Here is an 18,932-nt window from a genome sequence, read left to right on the forward strand (position 1 = left end):
TTTTTTTTTTTTTACTTTTTTTTACTTTTTTCATTTTTTATCTTTTTTCTCTCTTTTCCTTCGTTTCTCCTTTCCCCCCCTGGAGTCTGGGAAAGACCAACATTTATATACTGTCTTGATTAGATCAATTCCTGCCATCCAGACATATTTTTCCTTCTCTCATTCTTATCTCTCGCCTCTCCATGTTTTACGCTCTTAGATTATCTTTGTTGTTTCTGTCCCCCCCCCCCGGTGTTTCTCTTTTCTTTTCCTTTCTTTTCATTTCTTATTTTCTTTCCCCTTTTGGCTTCCTTATTTATTTGATTTGTCTGTGCTTTGACGTGCTTTTGTTCACTGTGTTTTTTCTGTTGTTCTTTTCAGGGCTACCTCAAGAAACAAGTCAAAGCAGACATGGTGGAGAGTTCCAAATAAAACCAAGTAGGGAAATAAAACAATCAATGGCAAAACAAGAAAAACCAAGAGACACCATTAAAAGAACACTTCCTGAAACGACAGGCCCTGGTCAATGAGCCTCCTTTAATAGAGCCGCACTAACAGGTGCACAGTGCATAACGAGCTTTTAAAACTGACAAGCGATAGAAAGCTAGCCAAAATGACAAAATAAAAGAACTCTCCTCTAAAGAAATACCATGAAGAAATCACAGCCACAAAACTGCTTAAAACAGACATAAGCAACATAACTGAATAAAAATTAGACAAACAATTGTCATAAAATTTAGACAACAATTGTCATAAAATTAATCACTGGGCTTGAAAAAACCATTGGAGAAGCTATTGGTATAGACTAGGGACCTTCAAAATAGCTGTGATGAGTTAAAAAAAAAAAGGCTATAAATGAAGTGCATAATAAAATGGAGGTGGCCACAGCACAGATTAAAGAGGCAGAGAGAAGAATAGGTGAATTAGAAGACACAGTTATAGCAAAAAAGGAAGATGAGAAAGAGAGAAATTGATACAGGAGTATGAAAGGAGAATTTGAGACCTGAGTGATACAATCAAATGGAACAATGTATGTATCATAGCAGCTCCTGAAGAGGAAGAAGAGAAAAAGGTCCTGATGGGGTGATTGATCAAATTATAGCCAAGGAATTCCCAAATCTGGGGAAGGAAAAGGACATGGAAATTAAAGAGGTGCACAGAACTCCCCTAAGACAAGACTGGAATCAACCTTTGGCATGACATATCAAAATGAAACTGGCGATATATAAAGATAAAGAGAGAATTCTGAAAGTAGCTAGGGATAAAAGGACCCTAACATACCTATCATAATGGTTACAGACCTATCTACTGAAAGCTGGCAGGCCAGAAAGGAATGGCAGGAAATTTTCCATGTGATGAACAGGAAAAATATGCAGCCAAGATTCCTTTATCCAGTGAGCCTGTCATTCAAAATAGGAGAGATAAAGGTTTTCCTAAATAAAAAAAAAAAAATGAGAGAATTCATCACCACCAAACCAGTCCTACAAGAAAACTTAAGAGGGACTTTATGAGGGAAATGTAGGAAGGAATATCAGGTACCAGAGACATCACTACAAACATGAACTCTACAGGGAACAAAATAAATCTAAACCCACATTTTTCAATAACAACATTGAATATAAATGAATGGAATGCTCCAATCAAACAACACAGGGTAGCAGAATGGATAAAAAACCAAAATCCATCTATTTGCTGTCTACAAGAGACTCATCTTAGACCTGAAGAGACCTTCAGACAGAAAGTAAGGGGATGGAGAAATATCTATCATGTGACTGGAAGTCAAAAGAAAGCCCGAGTAGCCATACTTATATCGGACAAACTGGACTTTAAAGTAAAGGCAGTAACAAAAGATGAAGGAGGACATTATATAATAATTACAGGGTCTCTCCATCAGGAAGAGCTAACAATTATAAAAACCTACAACAGATTTCAGAAGCACCCAAATACATAAAACAACTAATCACAAACAGAAACCATCTTATTGGTAAGAATGTGCTAATTGCAGGGGACTTTAATAATCCAATTACAGCAATGGATAGATCAATCAGACAGAAAATTACTAAAGAAACAATGGACCTGAATGGCACTTTGGAACAGATGTAATTAACAGATATATTTAGAACTCTGCATCCTGAAGCTAGGGAATTCACTCTCTTCTCAAATGCGCATGGCACATTCTCCAAGATTGATCACATACTGGGTCATAAAACAGCCCTCCATAAATACAAAAGAATTGAGATCATACCATGCACACTTTCAGATCACAATGCTATGAGACTTGAAATTAACCACAGAGAAAAGTCTGGAAAACCTCCAAAAACATGGAAGTTAAAGAACACCCACTAAAGAAAAAATGGGCCAATAAGGCAATAGGAAAGATATTAAAAATATATGGAAACAAATGAACATGAAAATACAACAATCCAAACTCTCTGGGATGCAGCAAAGGCAGTCCTAAGAAGAAAGTATATTGCAATCCAGGCCTACTTCAACAAACTAGAAAAAGCACAAATTCAAAATCTAACAGTGCACCTAAGGAAACTAGAAGAGGAGCAGCAAGAACACCCCAAACCCACCAGAAGAAGAGAAATAATAAAGATCAAGGCAGGAATAAACAATATAGAATCTAAAAAAATCAATCGAACAGATCAATGAAACCAAGAATTGGTTTTTTTGAAAAAATAAAATTGATAAACCTCTAGCCAGGCTCCTCAGAAAGAAAAGAGAGAGCACACAAACAGACAAAATCATGAATGAAAATGGATCTATTACAACTAATCCCTCAGAAATATAAGGAATCATCAGAGATTACTATGAAAAATTATATGCCAACAAACTGGACAATCTAGATGAAATGGATAAAGTCCTAAACACACATGTACTACCAAATTCAAATAGGAATCTATAGAAAATCTGAACAGACCCATAACCAGTGAAGAAATAGAATCAGTTATGAAAAATCTCCCAACAAACAAGAACCCAGAGCCAGATGCTTCCCAGGGAAATTCTACCAGACATTTAAAGCAGAATAAACACCAATTCTTCTCAAATTATTGCAAAATATAGAAACAGAAGGAAAACTTCTGAATTCATTCTATGAAGCCAGCATCACTTTGATTCCCAAACCAGACAGAGACCCAATGAAAAAAGAGAACTACAGGCCAATATCCTTAATGAATACAGATGCAAAAATACTCAACACAATACTAGAAAATCAAATTCAACAACATATGAAAAGAATCATGCATCATAATCAGGTGGGATTCATTCCTGGGTTACAGGGTTGGTTCAATATTCACAAATCCATCAATGTGATACATCACATTAACAACAATAACAAAAAAACAAAAACCATAAAAACCATATGATCCTGTCCACAGATGCAGAAAAAGCATTTGACAAAATACAGCATCCCTTCATATTAAAAACACTCGAAAAAGTAGGGACAGAAGGAACTTACTTAAACATCATGAAACTAATTTATGAAAAGCCCACAGCTAATATCGTCCTCAATGGGGAAAAACTGAGAGCTTTCCCCCTGAGATCACGAACACGACAGGGATGTTTACCCTCACTATTGTTGTTTAACATAGTGCTGGAAGTTCTAGCATCAGCAATCAGACAATGAGAGGAAATAAAAGGCATCAGAATTGGCAGAGATGAAGTCAACTTTCACTTTTCACAGATGACCTGATACTCTACATCAAAAACCAATCGACTCCACCATAAGACTTCTAGAACTGATCCATGAATTCAGCAAAGTAGTAAGGTACAAAATCAATGTACAGAAATCAGTTGCATTTTTATATACCAATAATGAAGCAACAGAAAGAGAAATCAAGAACCTGATCCCATTCAAAATTGCATGAAAAACCATAAAATACCCAGGAATAAACCTAACCAAAGATCTAAAAGACCCGTATGATGAAAACTATAGAAAGCTTATGAAAGGAATTGAAGAAGACGCAAAGAAATGGAAAAACACTCTGTGCTCATGAATCAGAAGAATAAACCTTGTTAAAATGTCATCATTACTTAAAGCAATCTACAGATTCAATGCAAAACCAATCAAAATTGCACCAGCATTCTTCTCAAGCAAGAACAAAGTATCCTAAAATTCATATGGAACTACAAAAGACCCTGAATAGCCAAAGTAATATTGAAGAAGAAAACCAAAACGGGAGGCATCACAATCCAAGATTTTAGCCTCTATTATAAAGCTGTCATCATCAAGATAGAATGGCATTGGCACAAAAACAGACACATAGACCAATGGAACGAATAGAGAGCCCAGAACTGAACCCACAAATATATGGCCAATTAATCTTTGACAAAGCACTTAAGACTATCCAATGGAAAAAAGACAGCCTCTTTAACAGGTAGTGTTGGGAGAACTGGATAGCAACATGCCAAAGAATGAAACTAGACCACTATCTTACACCATACACAAAAATAAACTCAAAATGGATGAGGGACCTGAATGTGAGACAGGAAACCATCAAAACCCTAGAGGGGAAAGTAGGAAGACAGCCTCCTTAACCTCAGTCGCAGCAATTTCCTCCTCAACACATACCCAAAGGCAAGGGAATCAAGACCAAAAATGAACTATTGGGCCCTCATCAAGATAAAAAGCTTCTGCACTGCAAAGGAAACAATAAAAAAGCCTAATAGGCAACCAACAGAATGGGAAAAGATAGTTGCAAATAGCATATCAGATAAAGGGCTAGTATCTAAAATCTACAAGGAACACACCAAACTCAACACCTGAAAAACAATTCAGTGAAGAAATAGGCAGAAGACATGAACAGACAGTTCTCCAAAGAGGACATCTAGATGACCAACTGGCATACAAAACAATGCTCAGTGTCACTCATCATCAGGGAAATACAAATCAAAACCACATTGAGACACCACCTAATGCTGGTCAGAGTGGTTAAAATGAACAAATCAAGAGACTATAGATACTGATGAGGATGTGGAGAAATAGGCACCCTCCTACACTGTTAGTGGGGATGTGAACTGGTACAGCCACTATGGAAAACAGTATGGAGGTTCCTCAAAAAACTATCAATAGAACTCCCCTAAGTCCCAGTAATTGCATGGCTGGAGATCTACCCAAGAAATACAGAAGTGCTGATGCATAGGTGCACATGTACCCCAATGTTCATAGCGGCACTTTCAATAGCCAAACCATGGAATGAGCCTAAATGTCCATCAACCAACGAATGGATATAGAAGATGTGGTATACATATACAATGGAGTATTACATGGCAATGAGAAAGAATGCAATCTGGCCATTTGTAGCAAAGTGGATGGACCTCAAGGGTGTCAGGCTAAGTGAAATAAGTCAGGCAGAGGACAGATACCATATGTTTGCACTCATAGGTCTAACAGGAGAAACCTAAGAAGGGACCATGGGAAGGGGAAGTGGGGGAAAAGAAAGTTAGGGAAATGGAGGGAGGTAAATCATGAGAGACTCTTGAATACTGAAATCAAACTGAGGGCTACAGAAAGAGGGGGAAAGGGGATGGGGGGAATGGAAATGAAGGGGGGCACTTGTGGGGAAGAGTACTGGGTGTTAGAGGGAAACCAACCTGCAATAAAGTATTAATAAAAAATTAATGTACATGTGTATGAAAATACTTTATATATACATATACATGCTTATATATATGCATACAATATGTACATGTGTTATATATAAATATACCAAATATGTGCATATACATGTACACACATATGCATACCCTTGTATTATATACTTATATAATGTAGATTTATAATGCATACATTTATATGCAATATTACATGTTTTAAGTCATTATGTTATCTAGCATATGATGCAATATATACATTATATGTAATGTTAAGAATTTTTTCAAAATCCTGAAATGCATATATTAGGTAGCCACATCTCTAAATGTGGGTGTATACTTCCAATTTGTAAAACTTGGGGAGATCTGGTTGGTGGGCTATAAATCAAGTCTAAATGGTCTGCAAGGAATAGGTCAGAAAGTGGAACAGACAAACTCAGACATTTGTTCTCCAGCTGAACAAAATTCTAAATATTTATGGAAGTAGGCTATGAATAGAGAACTATATTAGGAACTTTGAGGGTAAATAGTGTTATAATAAATGGTTTCTGATTTGTAGTTTACAATAAGATTAGCAAGATAAAATGCACACTTATAATAAAGAACAAAGGGCATATTCCATAAGAATGTCCTCATCAAAAAGACATAATTTCAGAGGAAGGAAAAATGACTTCACTGAGAGACCAGGGAGGACTTTGTAAAGAAATTAAGATTTGAATTTGATGGCAAATACTGCATATGTGTATATAGAGGGATGAGGATACATGCCTGTCTAGATATGTATCAATTCTCTGCCTTTAACTCCTAACTTTGTCTACTAATGGCTTCCCCATGCATTCTAGTCAGTATCAATCTTTCAGTAATCATCAAGGACATCCAGAATCCCAATCTCACGCTTAACTGGGTCAGCATTCTTGGAACTAAATTGTAACTGAAAAGGTCCTTCTAGCTGGGTGTAGGCCAAGACTTTGTTTTCTCTTGCACATATTACATACTTAGCAAATGTTTGGTTAATGTGAGAATGGACTCCCATTCAACCTGAAATCTTCTGCCTTTCACTCTCCATCCCGCAGCAAATCACACCGTTTGGCTTACTATGCTGAACACAGAGCTGGATATGTTATTAGATTTGTGTCCCTCTGACCAGCAATCTGCTGCAACTACCATCCTTTATTAAAGTCCAGCCTAGTGGGCAGGTGTTGACGCTGCCCTTTGCTCGTCACTTCCTTCATCCAGGGTGTAACGCCATGAATGGCCAGATGACCATGTGGGCAGGGTTGCAGCCTGCCTGTGTTTGAATATTCTTTGCCAACCAGTCTCGCCTCCTTTTGTGCTCAATGCAGTGATTTTCACCATCATCCCTAATTCCAACCCTGTCCAATATCAGTGACAGCTTGAACTGTGTCTAAACTGCTAAATACTATACAATGGCTGTCTGACACATTTCAGGACAACTTCTGTTCCTGGCTTATGTTTTTTTGTTTTTTGTTTTGGTTTTTCAAATCAGTTATTATCAAGTCATGGTTTCCTTCCAGGTGATCATTCCAAATGGAAGGAATGGCTTGAGCCATGCAAAGAGGCATGACCATTCTGCAAGTGTTCCCAGCACAGTCAGTGGGTGGAACAATTTAAATAGAGAAGTAGTCCTCACCCCAGTAAGGATAAACACCCTTTTTTAATGACAAATATTTGTAACTTTTTTTATTATCCTGAAATAAAAAAACAAAAGCGATGTAACATTTTGCACACATAGCCTCAAAATATCAACAGTGCCCCCTAACTGTAATATAAAGGAGAAGTATAATAAATGGGTCTTAATTACACTGGATACAAATGTTCCTAAGTCTCCAGGTCGTTATTTTCTCTCCTCTGAGATGATTTATTCCAAAGATGTTTTATATAGCAACTTGTGTTTTCCTTTTAGATGCATATTCAAAATCCTTACTGAGCATCAACCACACCCCAGGTTATAACAGTGGTATCTCCACATGGCCGATGAGGACAATGACCAGGTGAAACCAAATTATCCCAAGCCTAGTCGTTGGGAGGCAAGGGAACAGTTTCTAAAGCAAACCTGCCTGTTGCTTCCACAGCCAACAGGAGAGCCATGACATCAGGTGGATGTAGTCGCTTGAATGGAGCCATGGGGGTCTTTCTAGGGACAGTTGGTATACTATTTCTTTTTAATTTGGCCGCCAGTTGCATGGGCATGCTCAATTTGTTCAGGGAGCTTTACAGTTATGATATGTGCACTACGTGAACTTTTCTCTACATAAGGTATTCATCAATGAGAATTTGAAGGAAAAAATTAGGATCTGAATCCAAACAATTTGTTTTGCCTGCAGCCAGGCTCTTAAAGAATCTTCACTCCAAATAGCATAGCCTCTTCTTAGTCTGCTTTTAAAAAATCATTTTGTTAGCACTGCTCTGCGTTTGAGAGGTGGCTTTTTAGACCCTCCTTTACTGGGCAACATTAAGAAAACTCGGATTCCTCTGGGGAGGTGGGTATGAGAGGAGACTTTTGAGATACTGATCCTAACATGAGCTCTACATGAGCTTCTTCCAGTCCACCAAAATGCAACCTGCCCTTCCCATCAAAGGTTTTGTGGGTTCCAGGGGCACCTGGGTGGCTCAGGTCGTGATCTTAAGGCTGTGGGTTCGATCCCTGTGTTGGTCTCTGCTGACAGCTCAGAGCCTGGAGCCTGCTTTGGATTCTGTGTCTCCCTCTCTCTCTGCCCCTCCCCCACTCATGCTCATGCTCGCTCGCTCACTCTCTCTCTCTCTCTCTCCTCTTTCTCCCTCCCTCTCTCTCTCTCTCTCTCTCTCTCTCCTCTTTCTGTCTCAAAAATAAACAAACATTAAAAAAAAAGGTTCTATGGGTTCTGAAACTAAAGTTGGGGCCCATGGAGACCTCCAAAGGAGGAAGTTGGCTGAATCAAAGAAAGTAGTCAGATGGGAATTTTGTGTGAGAAGTTGAAACTTGTTCTCTACATGCCAAGTAGTGGGTTAGATTGCTTATTGGTAACCTAGCTTTAGAACTAAGATGGTAACTCGGAATTGAGGCACTGAAGTTCACCTGAATAATGTCGAAAATCCTAAACAATGAAGGAGGCCATAAGTATGCATTTAATTTAATTCAATTAAAATAATCAGAAAAGAGAGATAAAAGAAGTAGATGCTATCTGCCGTACTACTCTACCTCAAGCCATGGAGTTAAGTCTGAAATGGTCAGTGGTTATTGAGAACAGGCTCATGACTTTAAATGCTTTCCAGCCACTGAGGAAGGAAACATTTATTTCTAGGCAAGTGGATCAGTTAGCATCTTCATCAAAGAAGAACTTAAAGAATTGGGGGGTCTGGGTGGCTCAGTCAGTTGAGTGTCCAACTCCTGACCTCAGCTCAGGTCTTGATCTAGAGTCATGAGTTCAAGCCTCATGCTGAGTGTGGAGCTTACTTAAAAACATTTTTTTTAAGAAGAATTTAAAGAAGTAAATGAAGAGCAAAAAGAGAAAGTGATTTAAAAAGATTTTCTAATAAAGTTATATGCAAATAATATGTGCACTCTATTTTATGTCATCAAAACATTTTCTAGGAATCCATTTAAATATTCTGATCAGTCACCTTGCAAGCTGATGTTAGAACATAATGTCCATGTCATACTTTGTTTTCTTTCTTAGCCTCAATAATGCTTAGAAACAACTGATGTTGTCAGATGAAATACAAATCTGTAACCAGAGGAAAAAGAAAGTAGATTACAATAAACTTTCTTTCTTTTTTCTTTTTTTATGTTTACTTATTTTTGAGAGAGAGAGAGACAGAATATGAGTGGGGGAGAGGCAGAGAGAGAGAGAGGGAGACACAGAACCCAAAGCAGGCTCCAGGCTCTGAGCTCTCAGCACAGAGCCTGATGCACAACTCAAACCCACAGGCAGTGAGATCACGGCTTGAGCCCAAGAAGGCTCACAACTGGGCCACCCAGGCACCCCTGGAACCCAGCAGTGTCCCAGTGAAGCTCCTGAAGTAGAAGCGATGTAGGAGACACAGACGAGCGTTTACAATAAAAACAAGGGGCGCCTGGGTGGCTCAGTCAGTTCAGCATCCCACTCTTGATTTCAGCGCAGGCCATGATCTCACAGTCTGTGAGTCTGAACCCCCCATGGGTCTATGTGCTTACAGCACAGAGACTGCTTGGGATTCTGTCTCCCTTTCTATTTGCCCCTCCCCATTCACATGCTCGCTCTATTTCAAAAATAAAATTTCAGAACGTTCTACATATGATTTCCACAAGGAAGGAACAGAGAGGAGAAAGTATATGAAGACATAATAGAAGAAATTTTCCCTGACCTGAAAGACTGCTTGTTTCTGACTATATTGATAGTACTTTGCTACATGAAGTTTTCCTTTCCCAATATTAACTGTTTTTTCTCCTGAGTCTGATTGTTGTGTGTTTGACTCAATGCTTTCCCTCAGAGGGGTAGATTGCCTTACATAGTTGGGGATTCTCAGTCATCTTTACATATTTGTAAATAAGAATCTGCCTTGATCAGTCTTGGTCACAGGACATTTTCTCGAGCACAGGTTCTGTTTGTATGACACCATTGCTTGTCATTTGAGATTATTCAGAACTCTAATGGGGAAAAATCGCTTTTTAAAGATTCTCTTCTTTACCTGTGTGCATTAGCAATTTTCTCAGCTTCCATGTATTTTATCGTCTCTTCTGTTCTTTCCATCAGCTTTCCATTTTTTACAAATGTTTCAACGGCCATGGAGGCTGATGGCATCCCTTGCCATCTTTCCAGCCCTGCTAATGATTATGTATTTATTCGTTAACATACCCAATTTGTTAGTGGAACATACACATATATAAACTTTCATATAAGAGTATACCTTGATTAATTCAAAAAAGTTTAATGTTTCATTCATTTTTTTTTTTGAGACAGAGACAGAGTATGAGTGGGGTAGGGACAGAAAGAGAGAAGGAGACACAGAATTCAAAGTAGGCTCCAGACTCGGAGATGTGGGCACAGAGCCCAACTCAGGGCTCAAACTCATGAACTGTAAGATCATGATCTGAGCCCAAACTGGACACTTAACCAAATGAGCCACCCAGTTGGGGTCCCAACTTGATTGATTTGTAGAAAGAGTATAACCAGCTCTCAGGTTAAGAAAAGACACTTGTTTATCAAATACCTAGGAATAAATCTGACCAAAGATGTAAAAGACCTGTATGCTGAAAACTATAGAAGACTTAAGAAGGAAATTGAAGAAGACACAAAGAAATCGAAAAACTTTCATGCTCATGGATCAGAAGAATAAATTTTTTAATGTATTTTATTTATTTTTGAGAGACAAAGACAGTGCAAGCAGGTGAGGGTCAGAGAGAGAGGGAGACCAGGCTCTGAGCTAGCTGTCAGCACAGAGCTCGATGTGGGGCTCGAACCCATGAACTATGAGATCATGACTGAGCTGAAGCTGGTGCTTAACCAACTGAGACACCCTGGTGCCCAGGATCGGAGGAATAAACATTGTTAAAATGTCATTATTACCCAAAGCAATTTACACATTTAAAGCAATCCCCATCAATGTTGCACCAGCATTCATCTCAAAGCTAGAACAAACTGTCTTAAAATTCATATGGAACCACAAAAAACCCCTAATAGCCAAAGTAATATTGAAGAAGAAAGCCAAAACGGGAGGCATCACAATCCCAGACCTTAGTCTCTACTACAAAGCTGTCATCATCAAGACAGTATGGTATTGGCACAAAAACAGACACATGGACCAATGGAATAGAATAGAGAGCCCAGAACTAGACCCACGAGTGTATGGCCAATTAATCTTTGACAAAGCAGGAAAGAGTATCCAATGGAAGAAAGACAGCCTCTTCAACAGGTGGTGTTAGGAGAGCTGGACAGCAACATCTAGAAGAATGAAATTAGACCACTTTCTTACATCATACACAAAAATAAACTAAAAATGGATGAGGTACCTGAATGTGAGACAGGAAGCCATCAAAACCCTAGAGGAGAAAGCAGGAAGGCAGCCTCCTTGACCTCAATTGCAGCAATTTCCTCCTCAACACATCCCCAGAGACAAGGGAATCAAGAAAAAAAATGAACAATTGGGACCTCATCAAGATAAAAAACTTCTGCACTGCAAAGGAAATAATAAAAAAAAACTAATAGGCAACCAACAGAATGGGTAAAGACAGTGGCAAATGGCATATCAAATAAAGGGCTAGTATCCAAAATCTACAAGAAACTCACTAAACTCCATACCTGAAAAATGAATAACCCAGTGAAGAAATAGGCAGGAGACCTGAACAGACAGTTCTCCAAAGAGGACATCCAGATGGCCAACAGGCACATGAAACGATGCTCAGCATCACTTATCATCAGGGAAACACAAATCAAAACCACACAGATATCCCCTCATGCCGGTCGGAGTGGTTAAAATGAACAAATCAAGAGACTATAGATGCTCGCGAGGGTGTGGAGTGACAGGCACCCTCCTACACTGTTGGTGGGAATGTAAACTGGTGCAGCCACCCTGGAAAACAGTATGGAGGTTCCTCAAAAAACTATCGATAGAACTCCCCTATAACCCAGCACTGCCAGGGCTTTACCCAAGGGATACAGAAGTGCTGATGCATAGGGGCACATGTACCTCAATGTTCAAAGTGGTACTTTCAACAATAGCCAAAATATGGAAAGAGCCTAAATGTCTATCACCTGATGAGTGGATCAAGAAGATGTGGTACAATGGAGTACTACATAGCAATGAGGAAGAATGAAATATGGCCATTTGTAGCAAAGTGGATGGACCTCGAGGGTGTCATGCCACGTGAAATAACTCAGGCAGAGAAGGACAGATATACCATATGTTTGCATTCATAGGTCTAACAGGAGAAACCTAACAGAGGATCATACGGAGGGGAATGGGGAAAGAGAGTTGAGGAGAGAGAGGGATGCAAATCACGAGAGACTACTGAATACTGAAAATGAACTGAGGGCTGAAGGGGGAGAGGGAGGGGGAAACGGGGATGATGGTCATGGAGGGGAGCACTTGTGGGGAAGAGCACTGGGTGTTGTATGGAAACCAATTTGACAATAAACTATTAAGAAAATTAAAAACAAAAAAGAAAAGACACTTATCTGATATCTCAGAAAGCATCCTTCAGTACCTGTATCGTGACTCGCTCTCCCCTCACCCACGGCATCCACTTCCTGACACCATCTTCATTTTGCCTGTTTTGTGGTTCATACAAGCAGGTTCCTATAGTACAAATTTGTGTCTGACTTCTTTCCTTCAGCCTCAAGTTTGGAAATTCCCCCATATTGTTTCATGCATTTACTTCATTTGTTCTCATAGTTGTATATGTTATCGACATGAAATTATTACCCAATTATCTATACTTTCTTTTTTTGATGGGCATTAGACAGTGTTCATCTTGGGATTATATGAATAAGGCTGATATGAACATAGTACTATATGTCTTTCTGTGAACATATGTATGAGTTTCTTTTAGGAGTATAGCTAGGAGTCAAATTGCTGGGTTTCACTCCTTTTATTAAATATGTGCTGTCAGTTCAATAGGTTTTAAAATAGAGGAGAAATAAGTACATTGGATCAATCTGCCATCTTTCACTTGAAAGCCTAATGCATGGTTTGACTGATAAAGTCATTTAAAATCCAATCCTAATGACATAGCTGACACATTTTTGACTTTTACATAAACCAGAATGAGGAAACTTTGAGTTCAGCACTCTTAAAAACAAAACAAACCCAAACTTGTAAATACTGAATATTTTTTCTTCCCTCTTAATACTTCAGTGTATATTTAGCTTCCAGAATTATTTAAGAAAGGCATACATAGAAAATCCATTATTAAACTTGTTTTTCGAAAATCTTGGTCTTATCATCTCTATAGAGCTGCAGTTGAAAACAAAAATAAAAAGAAAGAGAAAAAGAAATCCGTGGCTGATATTTTTTTTCTTGCTTGCTGTTTTGATTTGTGTTTGTTCAATTATGCATCTCTGAATGAACCTGGCCCCTCTATGTCTAACCTTCTTCTGAACTTAAATGATTTGTATGTGGTGTAATCATATTTCCCAGTCCCACGGCACTCCGGATTCTAACTGTGTATGCCTCTTCTCATTTCCATACATTGTATCTCGGAGAGAACCAAATGCTTGGCCAACTTCCCTAATTAGAGTTGCTGGGTCCCCATGGTCTCCTGGCTATGTCCCTCTCTTCCCAGCGTTCTTTCAGTTTTGTGGGTTTTTTTTCCATCTCTCCCTGCAGTATCCTCTCCTTCATTTTCCTCTGCCCCCAAGGAGTTGGCTTCAACATTTGTTTATATATCAAAAGAATTGAGGGCTAAATTAATTTTCAGCTTTAATTTATCAAGCTTCTTCTCAATTGGGGTGGTTCTTCTCCCCCTTCAGACACTGGACTTTGGCAATGAGCAAAGGTTTTGAAAACAGCAAGTGCACAATAGGTATTGACTGATCAATCGGTTGATAGACTGTGTCCCCCAGGCCTGGAGTCTCTGATTTTATGATTGATTGACTTGCTGGATTTTCCTTTTCACGGATTCCCCATGCCTGATCATTAAGTCGCACAGAAAGTCATTGAGTCTGTTTGTAAAGTCCACTCTCTTAATATCTCTGCTTCTTTTTTAAAGAGGCTTAGTGGAAGAACAAATAGACTCCTTCACTGTGAGTTTTTTAAATGACACGGAATGTATTTCATACCTTTTTATATACCAAATACCTGGTACATTGGCGAAGACATAGCAAAAGCTGAAGTTTAGGGGATATGTGACTGTGAACTACATTGGAAAGCTTCAAGATGACGCCTAATGGTCTCCACCTCCTGATATTTATGCTTTGTTTGATCCCCTCGCCTTGAGCATAAGCCAGCCTCATGACTTGCTTTGAAATAACAGAAAATATCAGAGATGGTGGGATCTCACCTTAGTGACTGGTTATAAGAGATTGTATGTTCCATATTGCTAGCAGAGTCTCTTTATTGACTCTCTCCCATGCTACCTTTAATAAAGCAAACTGCCATCTTGCAGAGGCAAAGAATTAAGGGCTGCCTCTAACAGTCATCTAGGAACTGAAGCCATTAGTCCAACAGTCCTTGAAGAATGAATTCTGCCAGCAACCGCATCAGCCTAGGAAGGAATTCTTCCCCCATTGTGCCTTTAGATAAGATTCCAGACCAGACCAACACCTTAATTATAGCCTCTTGGAGACTCTGAAATAGAAGACCCAAATGAGTCATGCCCAGACTCTGATCCATAGCAAGTAGGAGATAATAAGTGTGCATTGCTTTAAACCACTAAATGTATTCTAATCCATTACATAGCAATAGATAATGAATACAGAATGGTCGTATTTGTGGAGTGTCATCTCTGTACTGGATATTGGAAGAGAGCCACCTGATGCACAGAATTTCCTTGTGTCTTAACAACCATTCTGCAAGGTATGGTTTGGGTTGGTATATAGGCCTGTCTCTACATTTCAAAGATACAGAAAAAAAAACAATAATTCAGAGAAATTCGCCTAACCTGCCCAATACCACACAGGGCCAAGATTCCAAAACCTAACTAGATCCTATGAAAATAGGAATAGGAAAAAAGGGAAGAGAGCCAGCTGTGAGTCCTGGTTTCTGTCTCAGGAATAAGATAAGAGATTGAGCTTTAAGGCAACACAGGTGGCAATGGCTGCCAAAATACAAGAGAATGTCAAAAGGGTCTACGTTGTGATCTACAGAAATAATACTCTAGGGAAGGTAGAAAATCAGCTTCAACTCTCTAGTGTTGCCCAAGAACCAGTTGGCAAGACAAGTTACAGTAATAATTCAAAAAAAAGAGCCACAGAGATGGTGTCTATTGTTTTTCCAAAATCTGGTACAAGAGATTTCTTTTCCTACTCATTTAAAATGCATAGCAATTTTTTTTCCAGGAAGGCAATGTTTTACCTTGCTGGGAGGTTCTTAGGCTACCTAGAAATATATGTAACAATAATGCATCTGAAATGCTACACATTTGTAATGAGACTAACTGAATGCAAGATACTAGAAATGATACATATTAGACAACAAAATAATCCCCAATAAAATAGAAAAATAAATTGCTTAACTAAATTATGTCCTCAAGAAAGTTAGTGGTAATGGAAAATTTGTGAGGATTCTTGGATTTTTTAAGAGTTTTAAAAATGACTACCACTAACCATATATTGTTACTTCTAATTTCTTTACAAAACAACATGCTTTTTCTTGATAGAAGTACATTGCTAGTACTCTCATTCATAACAGGCATGAATAGGGATACACAGAGTGAGGTGTTTTGTTTAGAGATAACTAGATAAGAAGTTGGAAGGGAAAGTACAAACAGGAAAGGAATTAAGAAAATAACTGGGTACCAAATAAAACAAAATAAAATGTTTACTGGTAAAAGAATTGGCTGAGTTAGATGTATTAGTAAATCCACCTTGGGCACAAATTGGAAAGCTAACTCCACAAATTACCTCCTGTATATGCCTCGTCAATTCATGGGCCTCAGATTTCTCATCTTAAAACTCAGATTGTAATGTTTGCTTCTACATTAAATTGCCTAAGGTAGATGGCAATTCCTTTAGCATGCCTGCCAGGCAGTAGACTCAGAATGATGTCTGTTGAATCTAAAACTAAGTCTGTGTTACCTTCATAAAGGGAAATAATGGAAGTCATAAAGAAAAAAATCATTTGGATCATCATCTTTCCATAATAGATTTCTTTGGTGAAGGTGGAAGAGAGCTAGAAACAGGAAAAGAACAGATTGAACAGAGGCAAAGCCTATAAAACGTGGCTGAGGTGAGCTAGATGTCTACCAAACACACTTCCTCTTCCTCTCAATGAAGATAATCTATGTGACTCGCTTGCAGGTCAGAGAGACCAAGTGAGCAGTTCTTGCCAATGGAGAGTGAGTTAAAGTCATTTGTTGTTTCCAGTTAAATGACAGCAGTTGTGCCTACCCGTGCCTTCCCTGTGTGTTTCCTCTCTCCTATCTGTCGGCAGGGTTATAACAGGGAAGCCCTGAACTGTGTTTTGAAGAAAGGCTATCGCATAATAGGAGCCTGAGTCCCTGAATGGTTGGCATGGAGCATGGTCAAGTCCCATACTGTCTCCTTTGGACAGGATATGAATAAAAAAGAAAGCTTTAGTGTGTTGATCCATTCAAAATATGGAATTGTAACGGCAACTCCTATTATCGACAAATAGAGCATAAATGGGAGAAAAATGGTGGCATTGGGTAACCAACAGCTGAATTTAGGTATGTTTAGGAAGTAAAAGTCTAGATTTGAGAACTCGTAAACTCCTTGGTAAATTTTTTTTTTAATGTTAGAGAAAGATTCCCCTTGGATTCCTGCCAGTGGTCAATTTCTCCTGTCCATTTAAAATTATTGTATTTACAGCATAATTCTGCATGTGTCGCCATTAGATACAAAAGAGATACCAGCAAGGGATACCTGGAATGATTGCTCAGTAATGGACTCCCAAAGCAGGTGAGGCACCTCTCCACTGGAGAGGAGTTTATTTTGAAGCTAACAAAGTGCACACGTGTATTTTTTGAGATATTTGCTTAGGAGCTGAGAATTTAAACTTGCAACATTGGCTCAGCCACTCGTTTAGGGTAATAAAAGTTGCTTCCGTTGGAGATATAATATTCAGAATACCCATTGTGTATATTTTTCCAATTAATTGGACTTTAATTACTTTGCAGAAAATCTATAAAAGAGTCATCAAAGTTTTCAAGATGAGAATAAGCGGGTCCATATTCCATTTACCTTCCTAGAGCTATCTCACTGTGAAACTTAAAAAAAAAAACAATAGCCAATTAAATTTTCTTCTGTTGAGGTTTATAAAAGACCCAATAGAGGCTACTATCTCTAATTTTTAACAGAGATAAGTCTATTTAGAAATATAAATGCTGAGAAGGAAAGCAGGCTCAGGAATGCTGTTTTAAATCAAGGTGACCTTTATATTAATTTCTTACAGCACCTTTGTGTATATGTTTGTGTGCACAAATGTATATATATGTGAATATATATGTGTATGTGTGGGCATGTGCAAATATTCACATGTGCACGTGTGCATGCATGCGCGCGCGCGCACACACACACACACACACACACACACACATACGCAGCTGCATCAGTATTCAGCTCAAGCAAGGTAAAAAATTCCAGTAAGGATGTAGTAACATAAAACTAATTTCTTGATGTTTCTCATTTCCATATCAATTATTTTAAGTACTCTGTTCCCATTGGAGGGGCAACAGAAACGATTATATGAAGAAAATATGTTGAATAAAATGTATTTAACCTCAATTATTAAATAATATATTCAGTGGGGTAGAGGGTAGAGATACACCATTGAATTTGACATGATGGTTTGTCTTGAAGGAAATTATCTACAGTCGGCTGGCAAGAAGGGCTTAGGTACCAGTGATGCGCAAAGGAAGGACGGGGATTGGGAAGACAGGGAGGCAGTACTGGATGTGAGCCGGCGCTGTGTCCTGCCGTTTCCTCTGGACAATATTGCTGTTAAAATGTGGGAGGAGCCACTTTTAAATCCCATCCTAAACATGTCCAGTGTGGTTAATGAAAAATATGATTTTGGCATTTGCAACAGAGAAGTAGACCAGATGGGGAGCTAGAAGCTAAATAAAAAGTGAAACCTGAAATTAAAAACATGTCAAAGTCCATCAGTTTGGTATGGCTGAAACATATTCTTACCTCGTGAGAACTGATTGCCCGTGAGGGCATCTCAAATCTCTTTCCAGCCCTGCACTGTGGTGCTTTAAGATTCTGAGCTGAGAGATACTTGGCTGAATATTTTGCCTTTGATTTGCACTTTCTAATCTTCACCCAGCCCCGTATGCTGTTGCTACAATTGTTTATTTTCTGACCAGGGCCACTTACACCTACTTCATGATACTGTTGGGTACTTTCCTGGAGCCTGAATTAGTTTAATGGTCCTGACAATGAATTTCCAAGTAATTGCAATGGCTTCACTCCATGATCCGTCTCTCAGGGCACTCTCGGAAATTAAATGTTACTTCTCAACAGTTATTTGCTTATGTCATCCCATTTTATTAAATAATAATAAAAACTCTTTTGAATTTAAATATGCATGCTCTGTTATCTGAGGGTTTGGCAACATGAAGAGGCTGGATGGGACTACGGTGACCCCTTGCCATCTTTGCTCTGTCCCACTGGATGTTGCATTGGTGTTGTGGTCACCCTGAGTCCTAGGCTTTGTGGGGCTTACTGCTCTGTGCCCACTAGGGTCCCGCTTCCTTTACA

The sequence above is a fragment of the Suricata suricatta genome, chromosome 9 (assembly GCF_006229205.1).
Source record: "Suricata suricatta isolate VVHF042 chromosome 9, meerkat_22Aug2017_6uvM2_HiC, whole genome shotgun sequence".
In the NCBI taxonomy this organism is placed as follows: Eukaryota; Metazoa; Chordata; class Mammalia; order Carnivora; family Herpestidae; genus Suricata; species Suricata suricatta.